The sequence below is a fragment of the Heteronotia binoei genome, chromosome 4, assembly GCF_032191835.1.
Source record: "Heteronotia binoei isolate CCM8104 ecotype False Entrance Well chromosome 4, APGP_CSIRO_Hbin_v1, whole genome shotgun sequence".
NCBI classification, from domain to species: Eukaryota; Metazoa; Chordata; class Lepidosauria; order Squamata; family Gekkonidae; genus Heteronotia; species Heteronotia binoei.
Window position 1 is genome coordinate 155,026,042 of NC_083226.1, and position 20,888 is coordinate 155,046,929.

Sequence of the window (20,888 nt, forward strand, 5' to 3'; positions counted from 1 at the left end):
TTCAGGTCTTCGCATGTGTGTAAAAAAAGCAATCTAAATAATTTATTGAGAGGTAGGACCTTGCGGTCGTGGAATATCCTGCTTGATGAAAATGGGTTTCAGAGTCTTATTAAGGAATGAGAGCCACTTACAGGAATTGAATTGATTTCTTCTTTGTATTCGACGGATTCCTGAAAGCGGAGATCTATACTTCCTTGATAAATTACGGTTGGCTTAATATTTGCAGTGTCTCCCAAGGCTTAAACATTAGGCTTTATGTGTGGGAGGGGGCCCCTTAAAAGTAGCAAAGTCAATCAAGCCAACGACTCTCATTCTCTTCTGGCTATTGTTTATGCAACTTGGACAGTGGTTCTTGAATTGCGGGCGGCACACCTTCCCCCAGGTAGAAAGGGACATCAAGAACAGGACAGTTGAGAAGGCTTTAGGGGGGAGAGATTCCTGTGGTAGAAGAGAATCAGGCATTTTCTCCCAGTTGATGGTTTTGTTGCCTTAGACAACCGCTCTTCAGCTCCGTTTGCATTTTTTTTGTGTTATTAAGAATCTTTGCTGCTACACTGAGTTGGTTCATGTAAGGGCTAAATTTTACCAACATGGATTCTTTTCCTTATTTATTTTATTTACATCCTGCCTTTCTTCCTCTATGGGGATGCAAAGTGACTTACTCTTCTCCTCCATTTTGTCCTCACAACGACCCTGTGAGGTAGGTTAGGCTGAGAGTGTGTGGCTGGCCCAAGGTCATCCGGCAAGCTTCCATGGGGATTTGAACCTGGATTTTTCCAGATCCTCGTCTGACAGTGGCTGCCATGCTGTTTGCATGTGCTGTCTTTCCAGTTCTTTAGTCCTAACCTCCTTGCACTACTTTGTTTTATTGAGAATCTTTGCTATTAGAGTGATTTGATTTGTCTGGTCGTATTTTCTACTCAGTTTGCTCATGGACTGAATAGTCTTTCTCATTCCTGTAAATCTGCCCAGCCCCACTGCATTACGCTGTTTTATCAGAAATCTCTGTTAGATTAAAATGTTTTTACCATGCTTGGTGGTAATTTGTTTGCTGAATAGTTCTTATCATATTTGTAGTCTGCCTTGAGTCCCCATGAGAGAGGCTATAAAATAAACCTAATAATAATAAAAGAACCTTTCCACAAATTTTCTTTGCTAGCCATGGAAACTTCAGGAAGAGAGGGGACATACTAGAATTTCTTCTGTTACTACTTTGGCTTGTTAGATTTAGGAAAGAGACAGCATAAGAATTCTTCACATGCCAGTTGAGTTAATACCCCTCTCGGTACATCCTGATGCAGTCAGAGGTAGGCTGTAGTGGAGGGGCTATGCGTCAATGGTAGAGCACTCGCTTTTTGTGCGGAAGGTCCCAGGTTCAATTCCTGGCATCTCCATTTAAGGATCAGGTAATAGGTGATGTGAAGGATGTTGGCGTGGATGCGAAGTGTAAGTTAAACTACACAGTAGTGATCTGCGTGGACCAAGGGTTTGACTTGGTACAGGTATAAAGCAGCAATTATGTATACATGTACCTGTGTGTGATGGTCCCACATGTTTTGCTTGCCAAAATTTATGGTTGCAGGTGGGTTTGGGATGGGCGGGCTTGCAAGGTGTACTAAGCTTAGAAGGAGTTCTCCTTTGCGAATGTTTGTTGATTGGGCTGGGAATCAATGTGTTCTTTGTTTGTAAAATTGTGGAAGGCATTTTCCTTAAAGTGTCACTGTTTCTTTTTTGTTTGGACGCTTCGTTTGTTCCTCTTTCTCAGATTCACTTTTGTCCTGATGCTGGTAGAATAATGCTCGCTTTCAAACTGTTTTTCATCTTGTTTGTACTTTTTAGAGGAACAAAGGTAGCTGTTGACCGATGTGTTCATGGCACACATTTCTTGAACAGCCCTGTTTGCTCACACCAACAGGGATGGTGACAGTACAGGTGGCTAGAAGGCAGTGCATGAGTGCAGGTGTGAGTGCTAATTAGTTAACATAACATTTCTGGAAATCTTAAAGTTATGGAAAGAAAATAACGTGTTTTTCGGAAAAAATATTGGGGAGGGGGGAAATGGGAGGGAGGAATGAAATAATGCAATACTTTCTTATCAAGGCTAAACATAGCTGCAGTGGCCAAAACCATGGCTTGCCGATAAGTTTGAATCATGCTAAACCCTTGCAGCATTTTATAGACAGGCAGATTTATTGTGCCATAAACCTTTGTAAACTATAGCTCAATTTGGCAAGGGTCTGCAGTGCTATTCCCCCCTCCCCCTCCACAATGTTTTTATTTTGCTTAATAAGATTCTCTAAGACTAATACTTGAACTCTAAAGTCTGTATGTTGTAAGGGTTTTTTTTAAACCCCACAATATGATTTGGATTCAGCCTTCGTGGTGGCATCCAATATTAAAAACATATAAAAATGTTAAACAAAACTGTATTTCTTTTGCAACAGAGCAAAACAGTACAGCTAAAAATTGATACAAAATATTTTTGTAGTCACATAATTAATATATTGTTTTAGTCACATAAAATGCATCATTTAAAGCAGGGGTGTCGAACTCATTTGTTATGTGGGCCAGATCTGACATAAATGAGACCTTGATGGGCCGGGCCATGTGTGTCATAAAATGTAATGCCAGGTAGCTGAGATATAAACTTTATAAAGGCTGCAGAGATTTTTAAAATAAAATAAAATAAAATTTTAGCACTTGGTCTTAAAGGTGATTTCTTTGTATCTCTCCCTTGTGATCCAAGCTCTCTGAGTTTCACAGCAGAGCCAGTGAGCCTTCTATTGGCTGAGGCTCCTCAGCTGAGGCTCCTCTTCCTCCTGGTCCCCTGGAGAAGGAAAGAAAGTGCCAGAGCTTCATTTGAAACAAGCTATCTCTTCCCCCCCCCAGAAGGGAGGAGCCTCAGCCAATGAAGAAAATAGAGGCTTTGCTCTGTAGCTCCTGTGCAGTCAAGCAAGCCTGGCAAAACAAGCTGTGATGCAGAAGGAAGCAACAGAGAGGGAGAAGGAAGCAGATGGCAGCCAGTTGCTCAAGGGCCAGATAGAAGCCCTCTGGAGGCCTGATATGGCCCCTGAGCTGCATGTTTGACACCCTTGATTTAGAGTGTGGTCAGCGTATAACATTGTAGCATATTTATAAAACTTAAAAGTAGAAATGACAATTTCTACCAGCAGTTTTGCAAATACTACTAAATACTACAAGGAGGTGGGGTTGGGAGGGGGTGAAGGAAAATGCTATCCAGTCATAGTTGACCCATGGGATTTTCAAGGCAGGAGACATTCAGAGGTGGCTTGCCATTGCCTGCCTCTGTGTGCCAGCCCTGGTATCCCTTGGAGGTCTCCCATCCAAGTACTTGCCAGGGTCGACCCTGCTTACCTTCTGAGATCTGGTGAGGTTGGGCTAGCCTGGCCTATCCAGGTCAAGTGAACTACAAGGGGACAGATCAGCAAACTGCTGTACCCTGGGCTACCTTAAGCTGTCATAAGTGTTCACTGTCTCGGGATGCAGTGCTGATAACTGGAACTTCTAGTATTTATTTTTGAGAAGGTTGCAGGGGTGACTTTGCAAAGATGCAATGATGGGTCTGCAAAAGACTTCCTCACCATAAGCAGAACATGGTTGAACGATGTGAAAGGCAGAAGTTGTGGTGGGTTAGATTTGTCCCGCTTGTTCTTTTCAGCTGCAACTGTCTGTACTTCCTGGAAAGCACTTCCCAGGGTTTTCAGAGCCTTTTGGAAACAGCATCTGGTGCAACACAAAAGCCTTTGGTGGGAACATGCAGTATTGGAAATTTCCCCCCAACATGAGAGTGGTAACAAGTCCCGTTTGTGAAAGACAGGCTCTGGATCCATCTCTCTAGATGCCAATGAGATTTAAACTTAGAGTTTCTTCTTTGGGAGAAAGTACAGTTATGGTGTGAAAAGAATAGAGTGATCTAATTCAGTCTTTGCCTGTTGAACTCTGTTGTAGATGGAACTTTTTCAGTTGTTTCACAGTTGTGAAAAGATGAAGCAAGCTGTTCGACTTTGGCTGATTGTAAAAGGAACTGCTCTTGCCAGTCTTGGCTAAGATTAGCCAAGCCTTGGGAATGCAGTTCCTCTTCTAATCAACATTCTGGAACAGAGTACCTTGTCTTATTATTATTTTTTTGTTTAAATGGCTCTAAATCCATGCCACAAGCTCATCTGCTCTGTGCTAAGGAGATTGAATTGAATTAGAATATTGTTTGCAGAATTCAGTTGTTTTGCATAGCTCCCCTTGAGAGAATTTATATAAATAGACTGGGAAGCTAAGAACATATGAAGCTCATCATCTCTTGGATGGGGGGACCACTGGGAGCCCCATGTAAGTGCTTGGAGCTTTCCAAGGGATAGTAATATAGCAAATTAAAACTGTTTGGAAAGCACAGGGAAATCTGGAAAGCACTTTGTGGCAGAGCAGTAACCTTATCGTTGCAGAGATAATTTAAAGATTTTTCACTACAAATCATTGTTGCATCCAGACCACCGGTGACATCCAAATCATGGTTTAAACCAGGTTTTCAGGGAAAAGGGCTAACTATTGTTTAAAGTGCATGGCAAAATCTGTCTTTAACTGCCACAATGGGCATGGAATAAGTGGTTGAAAGCAAAGATTCTACAGGGTCATAGCTGCCGTGGCCAAAACCTTGGCTTGCTGATAAGTTTGAATCATGCTAAACCCTTGAAGCATTTTATAGACAGGCGGATTTATTGTGCCATAAACCTTTGTAAACTATAGCTCAATTTGGCAAGTGTCTACAGTGTCATTTTCCCCCCACAATGTTTTTATTTTGCTTATTAAGATTCTCTAAGACCAATACTCGAACTCTAAAGTCTATATGCTGTAAGGGTTTTTTTTAAACCTCACAATATGGTTTGGATTCAGTCTTCAGGGTGGCATCCAATATTAAAAACATACAAAAATGTTAAACAGAGCTGAATTTTTGTTTTTTGCAACAGAGCAAAACCGTATAGCTAAAAATTGATACAAAAACACAAACCACTTCTTGGAGTAAAGAAATTCAGACACTGCCCAAAAATGCCTGCCAGAAAAACAATTTCACAGTTTTCCTTAAAACACACAGTGGTTTGGCAACAAAGCTCTCCTGCATCCACTGGCTTTGCATTTCTCATCACTGTTATCAGGCAGGCCTCCCTGTCACTTTTGGGCTGTCTGCCTTTTGTAAAACTTTCCCCAGAGCATGTCGTTAAAAAAAGAATTAAAACTCACATGGAACAGGTTCAGAATATCAGTGCTTTTTCTGAATTTATGTGCAAAATGAATGTGCAGATTAGTGCATATTGCATTTAGTTATATAATTAACACAGTCATCTGGAATACAGTTTGATCATGATAGACAGTAGAATTTCTCTTGCCTAGGCTCCGTTTTCTCTGCTTCAAGAGAAAAATGGTAAGAGAACCATCTTGGTCATGCATTTCTGGTAAAATCTGTGCTGAATGCAACCTTTATTTCAGTCTTTATGTCAGAATATTGCATCGTGGCTTGGATCTACCAGAGATTGCTGTGGATTTCTGTCTACGAAGCAGGGGTCCTTACTTTCTCTTTCTTATTCCATACTGCCCCCCCTGGTATTTTTGGGGAGGAACAGTTTAGGATAGAGGAGTTGGAGGTCTTCAGCAGGTGTGGAAAATCGGTGCAAATTACCTTCGCTTTCTGTTTTTGATATCCTTTTGCTGGATCCGAGACCATGGATCTTTGTCCTATCCATATTATGTTCACAATATGCAACACAGGGTGGGGGGGGGGAACATAATATTTTCACAAGGTAGTGTTTGCTTAATTGAGTTTAGGCTATAATCCTATGCATGCTTACTAAGAAAGAAATCCCGCTGGGTTCACTTTCTCACAGCCATATTTGGAACTGACCTGCAGGTACGATTTTCAGCAATGGGCATATATATTCTTGCTGCAGATCTGGCATTTTTCCTTGCTTCAAAGTTGGAAATTATAATATCTGTTTCAGCTCTCATTCTTTGTTTGGCTGGGTGCCACAGTTGGAAACTTCTTATTGGGGAAGAGTGTCTCAGGTTTATAACATGCTGCTATACCTGTGTGGATTGTAAAGTGCTCCTGAAAAGGTCTTGGTGTGGCTCTCTTGAGAGGGAAATGGGTGGTGTGAATTCCCCATTCTCAGAGCTGTCAAGAGTAAGAGACTAGAAAGACCAAATTTCAAGGGCTGGTCACTTTCGGTTTGCCCAGTGCAGCTAGGCAAATCATGTGATCTACTCCCATGTGGAGTGGAAGCTTAGGTTTCTGACAAAGGACGCTTTGACTCTTGAAGGCCCATTCCTTGAAGATCTTGCTGGTCACCATAGTGCTACTAGATTTGAACCTAATTTCCATATGGTGTTTGCTTTTGGATCTTGGTGAGAGAAGGGGTGGCCTAGAGGGTCCATGGCAGCTCTCACTGGTCCCATCTGTTCTTGTAGTGGTCTTGGTTTCAGGCATGACTCTTTTCAGCTTATTTGTCTGTATGTCAAGTGTTGTCAAGTAATGACTGACTTATGGCAATCCTAAGTGTTCTGTAGGCAACAGCCTTGCTCAGGTCTTGCAAACTGGTCATGGCTTCCAACGCATGTTCTTCTTTTCTTGCTGCCTTCAACTTTTCCTAGCTTAATTGTCTTTTCCGGTGACTCTTGTCTTCTCAAAGTCACCAAAGTATGATAGCCACAATTTAGTAATTTTAGCTTCTAGGGAGAGTTCAGGCTTGATTTGATTTAGAACCCACTGACTTGTCCTTTGGCAGTCCACAGTACCCATAAAACTCCGTCAACACCATATTTCAAATGAATGTTGTTTGTTAGCCCACGTCAAATTTAATGGTTGAGGATCAGGCAATAGCAATTGGTGGAGTTGCTGGGAAATTCTGTGTAGTTTCCAAAATGTGTGAAGGAAAAGTAACAGAATAACTTTGCAGAGAATGACTTTGCAGGGAAGATCTTACTCTGTTGAGATTCTGGTGAAGGAAGTGAAGACTGCAGAACAGACACATAACCACAGGGGGGCGATTGGGGGGGCAATATCCCCCGCAGATGAGGGCTGCCCCTGAAGGAAAAATAAATAAAATGTTAAAAATCAAAAGGAAAAATTGAAACATTTTTTTTAAAAAAAAATGTAAGATGCACATGGGGTTTTCAAAATAACACTGGGCACAGTCAAGGGAAGTTCTTTTTTCGGGCAGGAAATAAAAATTAAATGCCAAACAAAATAAAATAAAATTGCAAAAAACAAAATAAAGTTGCAAAATGTAAGAGATAATAATAATGCCACAGATTTATACCCCACCCTTCTCTTTGAGTTGGAGTCTTAGAGTAGCTTATGATCTCCTTTAGTTGAGAGATCTAAGTGGGCAGCCGTGTTGGTCTGAAGCAGCAGAACAAAGTAGGAGTCAAGCGATACCTTTAAGACCAATGAAGTTTTATTCAGAATGTAAGCTTTTGTGTTACCCAGATCAAAGGTTTGCTCAATTTGTTAATTTTACCATTCTGTCACTGGATCTTAAATTCATACCATTTTGCATTCTAAACCATTGCCTGTCAGCTATATGTAGCTCTGCTCACTGTACCTGATTCCTCATCTGATGAAGTGTGCTTAGAGCACATGAAAGCTTATATTAAACTTTGTTGGTCTTAAAGGTGCAACTTGACCCTTACTTTGTTTTAGTTGAGAGAGTTGGAGATCCCTTCCCCCCTCACGTAGACAAGGAAGCCAGTCAAGGGCTGTGTGCAGGGGAGTCATCCTGTCCGTGGCTTCCAATGCTCTGCTCTCTCTCTCTCTCTCTCTCTCTATTCCTCTCTCTCTTTCCTCCCCCCCCCCTCCTGCCTCACAGGATTTCTCAACTCCTGGCCACCCAACATTTTCTGGCTCCCTATCCCCCCTTCCCCCCCAGATATGCCATGTGGCCTCAACCTATTGACTGAGAGTGCCCTTCTGTGCTTTGCCTGTTGCTAAATCATCACCTTTCTTTATATCTTCCTGAGCCTCTGGGTTCAGGAGATAAGGATCCTAGCATTGCCCTCCTATCTCCAGTCTCTTACTGAAATAAGCCAGGAACTGGTTTGAAGGTAATCTGTTGAACCCTTCTCCCCCCCCCCCCCCGCCCCACGCAATCAGTTGCCCTGCAGCTGGGGACTTGAAGCAGACTGCCTTATCATTTGTTGTAATTAGCTCTTATCGATTCTCTGTCAAACAGAAATCCTGTGATGGATTAGTTTATTTTAGCACACAGGAAGCTTTTGTGGAGGAAAAAATGGGACAATGTTAAGACAGGAAAACAATGAGTAAAATATTAAACCTCACTTAACCCTAAACATCAATGGGTCATTTGTGTCTGTGTGTGTGTGGCTACCTTTTAGAACTCTGGAACATCTTCTCCTTCTTTGCAGGGTGTGCCAAGTTGAGATAGCACACAAGTCCTTTTTCTCTGGGATCTCTGGGTGAGCCCAGAATTGGAGTATTCTTTCATTTTACATTTACAAGAACATTTGCCAAGGGTGCTATGGATTTGTTCAAACCTACTCCTTTCAGTGGCCTGAAAGTTTTTTAAATAGCCTGGTCTTCCTCTGCCTCATTCCATGCTGACTGAAAAGGCTCCCATATGCTATTTGACAGCTAGATTTTGAAATCCAAGGATACGTACATCTGGCTAAGACAAGAAAATACTAGATAGGTGGGAAGTTATATATGTTAAGCCAGTTATTCCCATGCCCTCATTGTATTTATTTTTGTTAATTTATATTCTGCCCTTTCCCACGAGTGGGCTCAGGGTGAATAACAGCAAAAGTTAAAACAATTAAAAACTACAAGCTAAAACCATAGGATACAATAAAACAAACAACATGTATGTCACAGGCGGCAGCTTCCAATTGTATATATCAGGGGTGGCCAAACCAACTTTAAATACATCCTCCAATTCTTAAATGTGATGGCTGGCTTGGCTTGGAGAAGTCATTAAAGAGAGAAATGACTTCTCCAAGCTGACGAACAGGACGGTGGAGCTTAGAGAGCCACACGATATGTGTGAAGGAGCCGCATGTGGCTCCCAAGCCACAGTTTGGCCACCCCTGGTGTATACCATTACTTGTATTGACCTGCATGGATTCAAAACTTATAGTATGGATTAAATATACATATTCTTTGACTTCAGTGGCCAGGCAAGCCTAATCTTGTCTGATCTCAGAAGCTAAGCAGGGTCCGTCCTGATTAGCACTTGGATGGGAGACCACTGAGGAAGTCCCGGGTTGCTAGGCAGAGGTAGGCAATGGCAAACCCACCTCTGAATGTCTTTTGCCTTGAAAACCCTGCAGGGTTGCCATAAGTTGCCGCTTTCCACCACCAACTATATGCATAAGAAGCAAGAATTCTGTTTGAATTGTGTCCCAGCAGTTTGGGCATTTGCAGATATTTCTCTAAGTTAAAAGGTGAAAAGAAAATGAAGTTTTTGCTTTCAAAACACAAGATACAAGATAAAACAGTTCGCCTTTTGTAGTGTGCCAGAGACAACGTCAATTTGGTGAGGTAGAATGGAGACACAAGTGAAACAGGACTGGAAGTAACCATCAAATGCGACACTGAGGTTGCACAACAGGATTGCACAAGGGTATGTAGGTCATGAGCCCTTTAATTACCTTGCTTGTATTCACAAACAGGTGTGAACGGATGTGTGTATTCTTTTCAGTGCATGCACTCAGTACTGAGGGCTTGTAGTCAGGTGTGGGTGGGGATCTTCCAGCTTAATTAATGCTAGAGTAGTGTGATATGATCTTGTGTTTAAATTGCATCTATGAACTGAGGCTCAGCACTTAGGCATTACGGTAAAGTGTCTTATTAAGCTTGGGTATCTCATGGATTTTTTTTGGGGGGGGGGATGGTTTAGAGAAGTACCTTTTGCCCAGTAGTGTGACCCTGTAGGGTTTTCAAGACAAGAGGATTTCAGAGGCGGTTGTCATTACTGGCCTCTTTGTATGTACCTTAGACTTCCTTGGTGGTCTCCCATCCACGTATGAACTAGGCCCAACCCTGCTCAGCTTCTGAGATCTGTTGAGATCACACTAGTCTGGGCCATGAGATCTTTATGCAGTTCTGCAAATTGGAATACAGGTTATTGGGCTAGAAGAAGAAGACGACTGCAGATTTATACCTCACCCTTCTCTCTGAATCAGAGACTCAGAGCGGCTTACAATCTCCTATATCTTCTCCCCCCCCCCCACAACAGACACCCTGTGAGGTGGGTGGGGCTGAGAGGGCTCTCACAGCAGCTGCCCTTTCAAGGACAACTCCTGCGAGAGCTATGGCTGACCCAAGGCCATTCCAGCAGGTGCAAGTGGAGGAGTGGGGAATCAAATCCGATTCTCCCAGATAAGAGTCTGCACACTTAACTGCTTCACCAAACTAGCTGGAGGAATGCAATAGAACTGGTCATACTCAAGCCTGGTGAAGCCCAACATAGTACTTGCCAGTATCCACTTTCTTCTTGCCTAAAGAGCCAACCCTGACCTTCTTCCACCTCATTGGAGCAGGAGGTGCTTCAGAATAGCCCAGGAAGTATCACTTTTCAGGTCTGCAGTGGAAGACTTCCTCCATTTTAGGAGGAAGCCTGACCTGGAACCCTCCAACAGGGCTGGTTTGGCCTGAGCCCTGTGGCAACCATTTTGTTGGGTTGCCAACTTTCTGTTCTCAGAATTCCAAATGTGCACAGAAACTCTGCAAGGTTGGAGACCATAACAGCTAGTCCAGAGGTTTTGAGAGTGTGATATGAAAGACCAATATTGGGGAAGGGGGCTGAGCTTCTCTTAAGTGAGCTTCTTGGGGGAGGGGGTCTTCAGGCATAGTGCCGACAATTCAGCTCCATTTGAGAGTTTCCAATTCTGATAGTGCTGGATTGGCAGTGGGGCACCTTGCCTGCTTTTTTGATGGTCCAGAGCACCTCCCACTGGATGGCTGTCTCTTGAATTCTGTCTTATTGCAAAAGAGGGGAAGCAAATCCTAAATCTAGATGGAAAGGAAAATTTCTACTCTCTTTCCACCTCTTTAACACTGACATTTGTTCTGAAATAACACAGTCTTGTGAATAAAAGATAAGGGAATTGTCTTGTCCCTATGATAATTTAGAGCAAGAACTAAATTGATGTGATAGAGAAGTTGGGGGCTGAAAGCTGTAGGTCAGCGGAGCTTGCTCTTAAGAAAATAAGTTCATCTTCTTTCTTCATCTTTTATCTTTACTGTCAGGCAAATTGGCAATTTGCTGCTGTTTCCCAGAAATGTACACTTCTTCTGGCATGTAATTAGGGGGAATTTTTGGAAGCTTTTTATATTGGCAATAATAACAGGATGTGTAATATGATACTTGCTTCTCTTGAGTGCTTTCCTCTTCCCCCCAAACAATAAGTATTTGTATATATTTATACACTCACATGCCAGCACATGTATTAACATAAGAATTTACCTTCTCCAATCTTTCCCCTCTTTTCTGCTCAGTGTTTTGTGGAAGGATCCGTTAGTTTCCCTGGTCCCAGATACTTACCACCCACTTATAAATTACAATTAAGTATTCACCTCCTTCCAAGATCATGTAATAGTGATGCATATTTGGTCAGCCTTTCAAGATCGTGTCTTTATTTTGAATTGCAAACACTTATACGCTTGTTTACATCTGAGTCCTGGTCATGCTGTATTCTGTCTTTTGTTGGTGAAATCTGACAGTGAAATATTGGGGAAAGTATAAGAAAGGCTGCTTTGTTAGTAAATTCAGACTGATGACAAGAACCAGAATTCAAAGGACAAATCTCCCAATGAAGACTTCTGGAGAACTTGAAACTTAGAATCAGAGTTGGAAGGGGCCTCCAGGGTCATCTAGTCTAGCCCCATGCACAATGCAGGAAACTCACAAATACCTCCCCCTAAATTCATAGGATCTTCATTGCTGTCAATCATTTGTGTTATTGTAGTTGGTCTTAATACAAAGGCTGCATGTGGCTTTGGTTTTTTTGGATTTTGCTATGGACCAGCATAGCTGCCTGCTTATTTTGTCCAATATTGTTCATAGAAGGACTGATATGTTAGTATAAGGACTGTTGGTCTTTCAAGGGACTTAAGCATTCCATCTGGTATAAGATTGATGTTTGACCAGCTATAGGCAGGTTCATTTTCAACTGGATGGCTTCCAATTTTTTTGCTTCTTGATCCATGTGTATTCCAAGGGCATGACTTGGTATCAGCCACCACACCCAGGACGCAGATGGAGGTTTTAAGATTATGACTGGAAAGATTGTCCTGGGGGTCTTTTTGGGGTTTTTTTTAACATCCAACGTAATGTTTTGTATTATTTTGACCAGCCTTAAATAAAAGGGATCACATGTTTTTGTCTTTTGTGGTTAAGGCAGATGTGCTATTCCTAACAGTGCTGTTCTAAGGTGCCTTCTGCTGTTCTAAGCATAGGGATGTAGCTCTGTTTGGGATTATTCTTGTAAGAATAGTTTGCCTGTGGTATGAGCCCTGCTTTGCATCATGGGTTTTAGATGTACTAATACTGGATTGACAAGAAGAAGATATTGGATTTATATCCCACCCTGTACTTTGAATCTCAGAGTCTCAAAGCGCTCACAATCTTCTTTACCTTCCCTCCCCTCAACAGATACCCTGTGAGGTAGGTGGGGCTAAGAAAGTTCTTACAGCAGCTGCCCTTTCAAGGACAACTCCTGCGAAAGCTATGGCTGACCCAAGGTCTTTCCAGCAGGTGCAAGTGGAGGAGTGGGGAATCAAACCTGGTTCTCCCAGATAAAAGTCCGTGCACTTAACCACTATACCAAACTGGCTCTCAAGTAGATTGTCATACACCTCAGTCTTGCTTCATCCCCTCATGTTTAGGACATGCTATCCACTTTGTTGTTAAATAAAAAATAATTTTTTTGAAGCTGTTACGGGGATGGCATTGGTGATTTCTGGATACTAGTCGATAGGAACTGACCAAAGCCACTGTTTTCTAGATTCCATATGAGTTGTGCTGATCAGCCTCTTCTTAGAGGCGTGTGTGTTCTTCTTTCTCTATACAGTAAAATCATTTCCACCAAACTTGAAATGTTGTTCCTGTCTTCACCTGCTGTTCCCCAAGCACATACAATGAACTCATCTCATGCATAGAAGAAACTGATGGGAGGGCAGGGTGAGCTTTTGAATTGTCATCTGTGACAAAGAGCTGCCCTTGGCAAATCCACAGTTTATTGTCAACAGTTATTGTCATAATAAATAAAACGTGTGAGTTACAACTGAAAATTGCATATGAAAAGAAAAGCCATGCAGTGCCAGAATAGTTTGTCATCATTAAAGCAATTTAAATACATTTTGGGAGAATTTTTGCCATTGATTGAAGCATTCATAATAATGACCACCTCTATTGTCTGTAACACATGCACCAAAATCTAAGCTTTTGGCACCCATACTTAAGGTATAATTTCACTAGTCTGGTCAGAATTGGAGTTGCTGTTGGGTGGTGGGCTTTTCATTTTGCCATTTTCATTTCTCATACCTGTATCATCAACAGAGTTATTTATTCTTTTTCTTGCACTTTATGATTGGGCGCTCTGCTTTCCCCCAACATCTTCCTTCTGCTGTATTATTCATAGCCATTGTATAGGTGTTTTGAGACCCTTTTGGCACTTCAGAGATTCAGGAAAAAAAGCATGGGGGACTCAATAGTACAACATATGCATTGCATGCAGAATGTCCCAAAGTTTAATCCCTAGTTTTTCTAGTTAAACAGTGACCAGGTAGCAAGTGATGTGAAAGATTTCTACCAAGGGCTGCCAACCTCCAGGTAGCACCTAGAGACCTCTCATTATTACAAGTGATCTCCAAGAGACCAAGATCAGTTCCCCTGGAGGAAATGGCTGCTTTGGAAGGTGGGTTCTATGGCCCAGCTAAGGCCCCTCTTATGCTCCCCAAATGCAACCCTCCTCTGCCTGAGTAATCGTAAACACTACTGACCTTGATAGAGTGGTGATCTGCTTCAATAGAAAGCAGTTTCATGTGCTTGTATATGTGTTCACATTCTTAGAATAATTGAGTTGGAAGGGACTGCCAGGGTCATCTAGTCCAACCCCCTGCAACAATGCAGGAAATTCACAAATACCTCCCCCCCACAAACACATCCAGTGACATCTGCTCTATGCCCAGAAGATGGCAAACCCCTTCCAGGGTTCCTGGCCAAACTGGCCTGAAGAAAATTGCTTCCTGACCCCAAAGTGGTGGTTGGCATTGCCCTGGATGTGTAAGAAAGGGCCATGAGAACGTAAATGCTAATGCAAGCCTTCTTGCCCTCCTCCTCATGGTTTGCCTAAGTTCACAGAATCAGCATTGCTAGCAACCTCTGTTTAAAAACCTCCAAAGACAAAGAGCCCACCACCTCCCAAGAAAGCCTGTTTCACTGAGGAACTGCTCTGTCACGAAGTTCTTCCTAATGTTTCGTCAAAAACTCTTCTAATAATTTCAGCCTGTTTGTCCTGGCCTGACCTTCTGGGGCAACAGAATACAACTCCACACCATCTTACATATGCCAACAAGTACTTGAAGATGGTGATCATATCATCCCTCAGTCATCTCCTCTCCAGGCTAAACATGCCCAGCTTCTTCAACCTTTCCACGTAGGGCTTTTCTAATTGAAAAGTTATTTCTGTGGCCCTAACTGTATTGTTGTTGATAGTCAACGGAGGCCTCCTCAAATCTTCTTAAGCACCCCTCACAAAATGTCTTCGGTTACTTCTGCCTTTTGTTAGGCTCTTTGGGAAAAGCCAATAATAGTTTCTCCATGATTGGATTGCAGATTTTTAATATACATTTTGGCATGTGGGATGTACTTGACTGTTTGCAGCTGAATGCTTTGGCAGAGGAAGGCAGGTGGTGTTTCCAGGCATGAGTACTGGGGCTGAGGCACCAGACATTCTGCTCAGAGTTGCTCTCTGAAAAAAGTTTGATGGGTTCACTGCAAGCAGATTCTTTCATTGTGCAGTGGTGAGAGGAACTGGTGGCTTTGGCTTGTGGTACATGTACCAGACAGTTTGCCCCATCTAAACAGCTGTTCGTGTCCCTCTCTTCCTCAAGAAGTGGGTTTTGTACATTCCTCCCTTTTTCCTTTTAGGAGTCTGTCTGCTGTAGCCTTTTATAAATATTATTGTACACAGCTCCCTAGTTATCTCCCTGTGGAATGCAACATGCTAGTGATCCTAAGAAGAAAACAAAGATACTAAAAAAATGTAACTTCTGTTGCCTAATCCATCTGGGTTTGCAGAGATTTTGCAAAGATCATAAGGTTTTTTGTGCCCCCCCCCCCCCGCACTGGAATTGTAGGCTATGTGTAGCTTCTTGTTGCCTCTTTCTCTTATCATTCTCCTTTCCCTATTTACCCTGTTGGTAGCTTTCAAAAAAAATGCATGAGTAAGAACTAAAGGAGGGAATCATCATGCATTTTCCTTAGAACTGTGACATTGCCTCCAAAATATGGTTATAATACATTTTGAACACATGAAACTGTCTTATACTGAATCAGAATTGTCACTGAGACTGGAAGCAGCTCTCCAGGGTCTTAAATTGAGGTCTTTTGCGTCACCTCTTCCCTGGCACTTTTAAGCGGGAATGCTGGGGGATTGAACCTAGGACCTTCGCATTCCAAGCAGATACTCTGGCTATGAGCCACATGAAGCTGAGCATGTTGAGGGATGCTGTTGTGGTGATACCTGCATCATAGTCTTAGCAGAGCCTGCATATTTTATGCAGATATGTTTCCTGTCCAATCCCGTGTTCTTGGTGACGACTGTAAACTCTGAATTTCACTCACACCACAACAAGCACAGGTTTAACAATATGGGAAACCTCTGAGCTCAGGATTCTGCTGTTTTACTAAGCTGGCTTCTGTTTCTTTTGACTATAAAGACAGATTGAAATGTTTATTTAGAAAACATATATGCTGCCTCTCTGGAGAACCAGTTCAAGGCAGCTTTTGATGTAAAACATGATGGAATAATTAAAACAGCATAAAACTGTTAAAACTAACAAACTGTTAAAAACACAGCTAGAGCATGAAAACAGGATGAAAACATCTAGCAGCCTGACATGATTTTCATTCTCAGGCTGGATGTTACTGGGCAGCAGGGCTTTGTTGTAGCAGGAACTCCTTTCCTTGTTTGGCCCTTTATATAGCCAATCCTCCAAGAGCTTACAGTAGGCCCTGGAATAAGAGCCTTGTAAACTCTTGAAGAATTGGTTACATAAGAGGGGTGTGGCCTTATATGCAAAGGAGTTCCTGCTACAAAAAAGCCCTGTTGAGCAGTATCTGTTGAAATTTCATAAGCCAGGTGAGAGGAGGGGCTGTGGCTCAGCAGTGAAGTACCTGCTTGACATGCAGAAGGTCCCAGGTTCAGTCCCCAGCATCTCCAGTAAAAAGGACCAGGCAGTAGGTGAAAGACTTCACCTGAGACCCTGGAGAGCCACTGCCAGTTATAGTAGACAGGATCTTGATGGGCCAGGGGTCTAATTCAGTATAAGGTAGCTTGATGATGTGCGATTTTCAAAGTGAACAGGATTTCTAGTCTATTTTCAGGTCTATTTAGGATTCTTTAATATTTTGAGGACCCCCATGTACCCCTCCCTAAGCCCTCCCCCATCTATGTTTAGCTGTTCTGCCGTATTTTTTTCAGGTGCCCCCTTTTTAACTCCTGCTATATTTGGTGTTAGGCCCTTTTTCAGTGGATTATAATGTTAACCATTGTATAAACAGTTATTTGGTTTTGAGGAGAGGAGAAAAAGGAATGATGAAAACCCAAAGCTTACTACAATGTATTTTCCTTTAAACCTGAACTTTCCAAATCATGGGATGTTGTTGGCAACTCTTATTTGTCTTCTCATTTACAATAGTTATCTAAATATTAGCCAGTCTTTTGTTCCTCAGTGTGATGAAAGAATGGTTGGTTATTGGGTCAGCAGCGGTGAATGCTTGGGCAGGGGCCGGGGGGCAGAATTCCTGTTTTATCTCCAAACACTGAAAAAAGCAGGCCCTCGATGTTGACATTTAACATCTGGATTTTTTTCCTCTCAAAGTTCATCTGTGACTTGAACATGTTTTGGCAGTCGTGATTTTGTCACTGAGTTTAAAAGAACCTGCTTGAACCAAGAGTTCCAGTGGAGTTGACTAACTTGAGAAATCCTTTTGCCACCCTAGTTTCTAGTCAGGGGCTGCAGGATCTAATGTTCCATCTGTTATCTGGCACAGTATCCCAGTGCTGATGTAAGACTGTCTGAATGCTTAACTTCGGCTAGGCACATGGACCACCATGCAGGCTTGCTTAACTGTGGTTAGCGTTTCATCAGGATTCTGTACCACCATGTTCATTAACTGTGTTGATTTGAGTTCAGTAGTAGTTAAGAAGCTTTGCGGGATATGAGCTTTTGAGAGTCTTCATCTGATGCCACGGAAATGAATTTAGTCAGATACCTCTGAAACTAACTGTAGTGGATGCCGCCGAACCACATTTGGAGCCTGTGGTTGGAACTGGGTTTACAAATGGCGGAGTGTCCTTTAAGGGGGAGCTCAAGACAGTTAGGCTTTAGAGTCCCTGAGCAGCTTCTCCGTTTGCTGATAGCATCTCAGTCATGTCTGGATTGAGCTTCAGTTGCAAAGACTTGGAAAGGTGAGGGAAATACTCATCTAAGAGCAGAAGAAGAGATAGGGAGGGGAAGCATGAACCCAAGGCAGAGAGAAGAAAGGCAAGGGGAAACCGGGAGGAGGAGCAAGATGTGCACTTTTGATGGACTAAGCAATGTGAACATCTGTACTGAGGAGGAGGGGCTGTGACTCAGTGGAAGAGCCTCTGCTTTACATGCAGAAGGTCCCGGGTTCAGTTCCCAGCACCTCCAATTGAAAAGGACCAAGCAGTAGGTGGTGGTGATGATGATGATGATAATAATAATAATAATATTTTATTTTTATCCCGCCCTCCCCACCTTGGCAGGCTCAGGGCGGCTGACAACATTTCATAAAAACATACAATAATAATCAAAACAGTTAAATTTAACAATATAAAACATTATAAAACATTGAACTTAACAATTTTAAAAACCAGTCAATACAATTGATATAGTTAATAACTTCATCTGCCAGTACTGATGGAAATTGACGCTAGTTCTGCTAGTACCAGCAGTGCGGTATAGATCTTTAAACCGCATTTGGCGGATCCTTGATTTACGGTCCTCTCTAGCAGTCCGAATGTGCAAGTCTAAAAAGGGAGGTCTTGCAGGCCCTGCGGAACTGGTCAAGGTTCCGCAGGGCCCGCACCTCCTCAGGGAGTTGGTTCCAAAGGGCGGCGGCTGCTATTGAGAAGGCCCGTGCTCTGGTCTTGTGATATCTAATCTCTCTCGGCCCAGGGATAGTCATTAGATTTTTCCCGGTTGACCTCAGTGCTCTCTGGGGTTCATATGGGGTGGGTCCTCGGGCGGTAGGTGGGTCCTCGGCCATATAAGGCTTTAAAGGTAATGACCAACACTTTGTACTGGACCCGGTATATGATCGGCAGCCAGTGCAGTTCACGCAGCCCCGGCTGTATATGTTCCCATTTCGGGAGTCCCAACAACAGCCTGGCCGCTGCGTTCTGCACTAGCTGCAGTTTCCGAGTCTGGCACAGAGGTAGCCCCAAGTAGAGGGCGTTACAGTAGTCCAATCTTGAGGTGACCGTTGCATGGATCACTGTTGCGAGGTCCCGGCGCTCAAGGAAAGGGGCCAGCTGCCTCGCCCGCTTCAGATGGAAGAATGCTGACTTGGCAGTGGCTGCTATCTGGGCCTCCATCGATAATGAAGGCTCCAGTAAAACACCCAGGCTCTTTACCTGGCGCGCTGCTTTCAATGGCGCGCCACCGAAGGCCGGGAGAGCTATTTCCCTTCCCAGGGCGCCGCGACCCACACAAAGGACCTCTGTCTTCGCTGGATTCAGCTTCAGCCCACTCAGCCTAAGCCATGTCGCAACAGCCTGTAAAGCCCGGTCGAGATTCCCTGGGGCGGAGTCGGGCCAGCCGTCCATTAGTAGATAGAGCTGGGTGTCATCTGCATATTGATGGCAACCCAGCCCAAACCGCCGGGCAATCTGGGCAAGGGGGCGCATATAGATGTTGAACAACATCGAGGAGAGAACTGCTCCCTGAGGCACCCCACAATCCAGTGTGCGCCTCCGGGACCGTTCACCCCCAATAGCCACCCTCTGTCCCCGACCCAGGAGAAAGGAGGAAAGCCATTGCAAGGCCAACCCCTCAACCCCAATGTCGGCGAGGCGGCGCGTTAGTAGCCGATGGTCGACTGTGTCAAATGCAGCCGACAGATCTAACAGCATCAGCACCGCAACGCCGCCTCGATCCAGTTGCCGCTGGAGGTCATCCACCAAGGCGACCAGCACCGTCTCTGTCCCATGGCCCGGCCGGAAACCAGACTGGCATGGGTCTAGGATGGAAGCGTCATCCAGAAACCTCTGTAGCTGCAACGCCACAGCCCTCTCAATAATTTTACCTAGAAACGGTAAATTGGACACCGGTCGGTAGTTCGCCAATTCGGCCGGGTCTGCTGTAACTTTTTTCAAGAGAGGGCGGACCAAAGCCTCTTTCAGAGGTGTTGGAAAATGCCCCTCTAGGAGGGATCTGTTTATGATGTCCCTCAAAGGACATCTAAGCTCCCTCTGGCAAGATTTAATCAGCCAAGAGGGGCAAGGGTCCAGATCACATGTTGTCGGGCGAGCAGCAGAGAGGATTCTGTTGTGAAAAACCTCAGCTTGAGACCCTTGAGAGCTGCTGCCAATCTGAGTAGATGGTATTAACCGTGGTAGACCATGGGTCTGATCCAGTATCAGGCAACTTTCTTTGTGTACCTGAAACAGCCTGTGAGTCTCATCTCTGCCTTTATTTAAATACTTAAAAAAAAGTGACAGACATGCAAGAGAGTAAAGTGGAGCATGGACCAGGGAACTTCTGACTTTAGCTTTACTGTTACGTATGTGGACTCAAGTGAAGACTTTGGGTATTCCTGCCTGGCTCATTGGAGCCATACGGACTGAGCTTGGGGACTTTGGAACAATGGGCTGCAGGATCCAAATCCCTGCCGCCCTGGACTAATCACAAGCCCCTGCCGATTTGAATGACCCAATAACATGCTTGCACGGGAACTCAGGGATGTATATGAGTTTGACCCTGCTGGCCTAGTCCTCAGCCTTGTAGTGAAGCCATCCACTATGCTGTACCTAATAAAGAGCTTGTTATCACTTATCCTTCGACTTATCAATGCATAGAACCCACTATATAATATTTACATTAACAAAAATTCCGTAGTAGAGTAAAAACCAAGCCAGTTTGGTGTAGTTAGTGGTTAAGTGCACGGACTCTTATCTGGGAGAACCGGGTTTGATTCTCCACTCCTCCACTTGCACCTGCTGGAATGGCCTTGGGTCAGCCTTAACTCTCGCAGAGTTGTCCTTGAAAGGGCAGCTTCTGTGAGAGCTCTCTTAGCCCCACCTACCTCACAGGGTGTCTGTTGTGAGGGGGGAGGTAAAGGAGATTATAAGCCGCTCTAAGACTCTGAGATTTAGAGTATAGGGTGGGATATAAATCCAATATCATCACCATCTTATATCAGAGGAAAAAGTTGAGATGAGCTTCTATGATGCTTTTTGTATGATGCTTTTTGACTTTTTTTTAAAGTGTGCAACAATATTTAAAAGCATGACCCCCAGCCCCAAAAGCACTGGCAGCCTGAAGTGGTTGATCTCGTGATGCTTCATTTATGACCTGCATGGGACATAACTGGCATACATAGGTGTAAGCAAGG

General features: G+C 43.6%; 1 long non-coding RNA gene across 1 annotated transcript in view; it reads left to right on the plus strand.

Moving 5' to 3' along the window:
- The window catches only part of LOC132570007 (uncharacterized), a 54,513-nt gene that overhangs the window by 22,642 nt on the left and 10,983 nt on the right, over positions 1–20,888 (plus strand). The window lies entirely within an intron of this gene.